The sequence below is a fragment of the Physcomitrium patens genome, chromosome 22 (assembly GCF_059467195.1).
Source record: "Physcomitrium patens ecotype Gransden chromosome 22, ASM5946719v1, whole genome shotgun sequence".
Classification (NCBI taxonomy): Eukaryota; Viridiplantae; Streptophyta; class Bryopsida; order Funariales; family Funariaceae; genus Physcomitrium; species Physcomitrium patens.
In genome coordinates this window covers 11,819,196-11,825,359 of record NC_143431.1, presented here as the reverse complement: position 1 = coordinate 11,825,359, position 6,164 = coordinate 11,819,196, and the positions used below count along the sequence as shown (strand labels likewise).

General features: G+C 36.5%; 3 non-coding genes across 3 annotated transcripts; 2 read left to right on the top strand and 1 right to left on the bottom strand.

The window, feature by feature from the left end:
- Positions 1-393: 393 nt before the first annotated feature.
- Positions 394-509, bottom strand: LOC112275404 (U5 spliceosomal RNA). The gene has a single exon (XR_002967717.1). It is a non-coding gene; the product is annotated as a U5 spliceosomal RNA (small nuclear RNA).
- A 629-nt stretch (positions 510-1,138) lies between these two features.
- On the top strand, positions 1,139-1,212 carry TRNAV-AAC (transfer RNA valine (anticodon AAC)). The gene has a single exon. It is a non-coding gene; the product is annotated as a tRNA-Val (tRNA).
- Positions 1,213-1,215: 3 nt separating this feature from the next.
- Positions 1,216-1,288, top strand: TRNAF-GAA (transfer RNA phenylalanine (anticodon GAA)). Its single transcript has one exon. It is a non-coding gene; the product is annotated as a tRNA-Phe (tRNA).
- The last annotated feature ends 4,876 nt before the right edge of the window (positions 1,289-6,164 follow it).

The following is a 6,164-nucleotide window of genomic DNA, read 5'->3' as shown; positions in this document are numbered from 1 at the left end:
TTTGTAATGAGTTCAAAAATGAAACCATCGAAAAAAAAGTAAGCAGTGATAAAATGTTCAGAGCAAAATCTAAAAATTAAAAAAAAAAAATTGGCAACCAACGCGATAGAGCACCTCCGCTCACACTTCACGCCAGAAAACCGCCCCATAAACTAAATACCAAGCATGACTTCGAAAATTCCGGTATAAACCAAGAAAAACAAAAAAACAAAAAAAAAAAAAATCACTACAAATGACATATAATTAAAATGACGAAGCAGTAAAAACACAAACAAAAACGTTGAGACAGCTAACTGGACTGATAGGTTCACGGATTCGGGAAACCAGTCTAAAACCCACAAAAACACACAGAAATGCAGGGTGGATTATTCGGGTTGGAGCTTTGAGATGGATGGGCCCCCGCGAAGGGGGCAGTCCAAAAAATAGATTATACCGGTATGTGTACCCAGCGCACGGTATTCTTTAGTAAAAGGCGAAAGAATAGTTCGCTCTGAGCTGAGCACCCGGCTCCTTCCCTGCTCTCGCCTCCGACCGCGCTCCAAATACCCCAGTCGCAACGGATTCCGCACCACCCATATGGGTTATCTGAACCCCTCGCCCGTGACCCGGCACGCTCTGCCATCATTCCGGCGAAGCAGCACAGCTGGGGTGAGATGAGAGGCTCGCGACGCGATGCTGGCTGATACCCGTGGTCGCTCCTGTGAGGGGGACGGAAAGCCCGATGCCGTGCATCCAGAAACTCCGTTCCCCAAAAGAGGAGCAGCGTGTTCCACGCAAGTCACAGGGGCGTCAGGCCCTCGATCCGCAGAGCCAACGGGTTGCGCTCGATGGCAATGGCAGAGGCGTCACATGGGCATGACACTTGACGATGTCCGGTGGTGGTGAGGGGTGGGTGACGTAGGTGAGGTTTTGTGCGCGCGTGAGGTGCAGCGCAGAGAGGAATGGCTTCCGCTTCGACGCCGGTGCTAGAGTTGGCTGGGCATCAGCGGAGCACTTGTTGAGTGCGGAGGTGTGTGGTGGGCGTTGCAGTCGGCGACGCGAGCCCAATGTGTGTGTGAAGTGCGTGAAGAAGGGTGTGCAGGTGAGGGTGACGGCGGAGGGGGAGTTAGAATGTGGGCGGCGAGCGGCGTGCATGCGAGTTTTCGTGGTGTAGTTGGTTATCACATCAGTCTAACACACTGAAGGTCTCCGGTTCGAACCCGGGCGAAAACATGTGCGGGGATAGCTCAGTTGGGAGAGCGTCAGACTGAAGATCTGAAGGTCGCGTGTTCGATCCACGCTCACCGCACCGCATTCGCATTTTGTATTCCCTCTTTGCGCCATCCCGCACGCGCACATGCCTTCCTCGCCCACAACATCACCGCACCCTGGCACAGCGGAGGTTGAGGTTGCCCCTCCCCGCTCCCCACTCCCCACTCTGCTCGTGTACCTCACTTCACCCTCCTCCGCGCCTCAGCATACTCTCCCACTGCTACGCTTACTTTTCCCACCCCAACATGGACCATCACACAAACCATCCATGGCATTCCAAATCTCTCTTACCAACCACATCACTCCTCCTTCCATTCCTCTCCTATCCCTCCCATCCAAACACCACCCTCTACACCCACTTCCTCCAAGCTTCCAACACTCATCATGGCAATGGCCTCCTCTACCCATCTTCCCATAACAAACATATTGTATACATCTCACCTCCATCAAATGAAAAAAACAAAAATCTCCAAGATGTCAATGGGCTCTCAAATGGATGTATTAAGTTCACATTAAGAACATTTTCTAGAGATCTTTGAAGCAAATCCCATACTCATCAAAACAAAATATGGCACAAGGTGTTGATGCCTAAGTCAATCTTTTGAAATACACAAATTACATGCATGCCTCATTTGGATAGCAATAGCAACCAATTGGGTTGTCCAATTCAAAGACCATTTTTGTATATTTCAAACAAACAACTTTTTTTCACATTTCTTTGATATTTGATTTTGTAGCAACAAAGAACACTCATATTGCCTTGGAGGCAAAAGAAAAGTATTGCATGATGTGATTATTCGAAATATGCATAGAAAAGAGGTCAAAAGTATAATATGAATGATTCTAAAAATACTTCCAACTTGAGATGAAGTATGAAGCTCTTACAACACCTTTCAAACATTGAAATGTTTGATATGTTGCACTTTATAATCAAGTTGATGCATCCATTGGAGATACCATTAACATATTGGAAATTATTTTTCTACTTTTGTTGTTATGAGATGTCTATAATGGAGGAGAAGGAAAGGGGGGAGGGATTTCAAACATGGCACTTTTGTAAAACCAAATAATTAAAATTTAACACTTGAGTTTTTTTTGGATTACTTAAAATATCAAATTCAAATATCATTGTTCAAATTTTATTACCATCTTTAAGTTTATGAAATATCACTTGATATTTTGGTAATGTATTAATGCCAATGACAAAAACTTGATAGAAACAAATAAATAAGTGAGACTTTTTTCAAAGAAAGATGAAAAAATAAAAATAACCAAATATGTATATTAAAAAAGAAATTGGAATGGCTATTGCTAAAAGATAAGAAAACTAGAGACCCTTGAAACTAGACTGGAAGCAAGAAAGGAGTTGACAAGAGTGAAGAAGGCTTCACTCTTGCCTCTTTATATACTATCTATCTAAGAGCTACATGGCGACGTTCTATAGGACCTCCAAAAACGTATTGACTTTGCATAACATGTAATTTAACTTGCAAGGCAAGTTTTCTATGTGGGCGCCACATAGTTAGCTTTTCTTGCAAGCTATCAACATGTGTGGCACGTGGTTAACTTTTTGACCAAGTTTCTATCCCATCAATCAAATATAAACACATGTAAAGTCAAAGCAAAGTCTATGAAGCTTTTGAAAAGCTTCTTTTAGAAGATATTATGAAATTAGTCTACTTTTACTTATTTCTACCTATTCATATCACGTAGATAATAATTACAATAAATATATGTCTGTGATATTCTTCCCCCCCCCCCCTTCTAGGGACGAGTTCCATGAGGGGTGGTGATCACATGTCAAAAGAATCTAAGATGCGACAAATTGTATTGGCCACATACTCTGATCTTTGTTCTCTTCGAAGGTGATTGATAGGGCCTTTCAACCATCAATAGTATCCCATATTAGAATAGAAAGACCATCCAATTATTTGATCGTTGTTGAGGCCTTCATAACTTCTTTCAAATAAAACATTTGAAACACCGTCAAAAGTTGTTCCTACTTCTAGTAAAATCACCAAACATCGAGAGTCCCTTCAAAGGTCATGATATCAAACGCATTGTATCCTGCCATCTATTTGAGGAAGAATATGTCGTACTTTAGGATCTTCATCTCGATTGTATCATCTTGAAGGTTGTAACAATCATAATGTCTCATTTGGCAGATCAGCAAACGAAGGCTCTTGAATCAAATCCATTGGTTGTTGGTTCTCCATCTTCTTAGTGTCACAAATACACAAAAACCACAAATAAAGATAGACGGTAGAATGCAATCTTTGTTGGACCTTATTTCTTTTCTAGCAAAGTCTTACTATTCTTCATCTTGGTTTTGATGGATGTCATCAATGGAAAACCTCCACCGCCTTTGCTGCATTTGTAAGATTTTTTATTGGTTCGCATGTGTGTTTACTAATGTCATATCTGTGCCAATGGATAAAATATTCTAACTCATTTCGGCATTGCCTTGAGTCTAAAACTTCTTCTACTTCAAATTCTTCATAATAATTCACTTCTATAAGAGGAAGTGAGACTTATCTTCTTCTTGGTATGTTGTCTATCTTGTATGGTTCAAGAAGAGACATGTGGAATATAGGATGGATCTTCATTGACTCCGATAGATGTAATCAATAAGCAACTAGATTGATTTGTCCACAAATAGGAAAAATTCTAAGCTTGTAGTAGTCCAATTTATCACAAAGACGAGTAGTCTTAATATTACGATGAAATAACTATACCTTGTCACCTACATTGAATTGTGGTTGTTCTTTTCAATAGGCATTTACATTGATCTTTTATCATTCTTGAGCTTCTTTTAATTACACCTTCATTATTGCATGTAGCTTTGACAAACGATTTGTCAAATCTTTCGTAGCAGGATTATCAACTTTTGAAAAGTCAAAAGTATCAAGTCGTGGATGATAATCATATTTAGCAAAGAAACTTCAATAACAATAGTTTTTTCATAAAAAATGTAGGCCTTGAATTTGTTGTTCCAATTGCACTTTACTTCTTCAAAAGCTACCACACAACTCTTCATATCCTTAAAAAGGTAAGATTATGTCTTTAATTAACACCTTAACTTCAAACAGCTATAACTTCTTCACCTTAATTCCATATCTTATAGTTTTTGTATACAAATTATAATTTAAACCTTAAACTTTACAACTTTGGCTTTTAATTTCTATATGCTCTCTTTGATGTTGCCAAAATCCTTGTTAAGATCACAAGTTGCCTCCTGGAAGCCCATTGGATATGATATTCAATCTGTAGGGATGAAGTTTTCCATTCTTTGGTGTCATGTGACCATGCCTTCCTTTCATCCCTCTCAATTAGCCTCCTACTAGTTTAGATTTTTATTCTTAGGCTTCCATCTTTTTCAAGACTTCATACTAAATATTTAAGTCATATAATTTTTTTAATTCCATAATCAAAATTAATAAAATTCAATATAAAGTTTTTTATATTCGCTCTCTTTAAATTAATCTATTAACCATTCTTAGACACACTAAGACTTATGAACATATTATATGTTTTATCTATATTTTATATACAATAAGTATATATAATACAACATCATCTATGTTGGAAGAAGGTTTGGAAGTAGCAACAATTTTTTGGGATGCAATTGGCCATTTTTATAAAAAAAATTATTATATGGAAGATTAATAAAATTTTATACAGTTTAAAATATTTAACTCCAAGGATATATTTTACATGGTTGGATTGCTTTCTCTAAGTGTCTAGACTTAATAGACGAAAATTTTAGCTTTTCAAAATTCTCTTGAAGATAAAATTATTATTCAAATGAAACAAGTTAATTGAAACATAGTTATAATAGAATTAAAAAAGTTTTATTTTTTTTTGATGATTTTTCTAAATTTTATCATCTATATAAGAATGACTCTAAATGCTATAATTTTGTAATCTCTGTTATTTTGTAAGTAATATATTAACTCAAAAAACCAAAAATTATAAGATTTAAAGTATTTTAAAAATATAGTAAAATCTCAACGTACATGAAAAAATACAAAAGATAATGTTTTCAAGTGCAATAATTTGCAAAGACATAACCTCCAATACACAAAGCTTCCACTACCTTGTACTTTCTATCTCATATCTCTTCTTGATAACTTCATGTAATTAAATTTGAGCCAATGTTTCAAGTTTTAGAAATGGCAATGGTACAATCTCACAATAAAAAACTTGAAATGATACTTTAAATCACAATTCAAGTCAAAAATCAATATTTTATTCATATATTTTTTTCACAAGGACTATAATTTATTCCATTTTCTACATATTCTTTCTATCAATTGAGTGATATTCGATCAAATTAAAGAGCTTATTCTTTCTATCACATTTATAAAACACATTTTTTGCATCTATTCTATGATCAATTTATCTTTTAAATGCCATATTATTAGTGTCCAACATCTTTTTTATTTCTAGTTCGTTTGGCTAACATGCATTAATTCTTTTACTATCTTTCTTTAGTAGAGCCAAGAGATCTATTTCTACCATGGATTTTAGACATGATGACTATGAAAATGTATTCACCAACACGTTGCACTTCTTTAGAGATTTTTCTTTGAATTTGAAAAGAATGGCTGATATCTCTTTTTTTGGATGATAGTGACAATGTTGCTAAGCAATAGACATCTTAATAAAGGTGATGATGGTAAAATAGATGCGGACCTAAGAAATATATAGGAGAATAAGAAATTATGTTCTTTCTTGTACACCTCCTTTGATTCATCAAATTTGTCTTATAAGAAAGCCTCTTAATATCCTTGAATAATGCTTCTTCAAGCAATAAATTCGAACAAGGCAACAACAATGGTGAATTGATCATTGATATCACCATAGAGTCTTGTGATGGCATTAAGAAGATTGTATTTGGTATTATAGTGGAA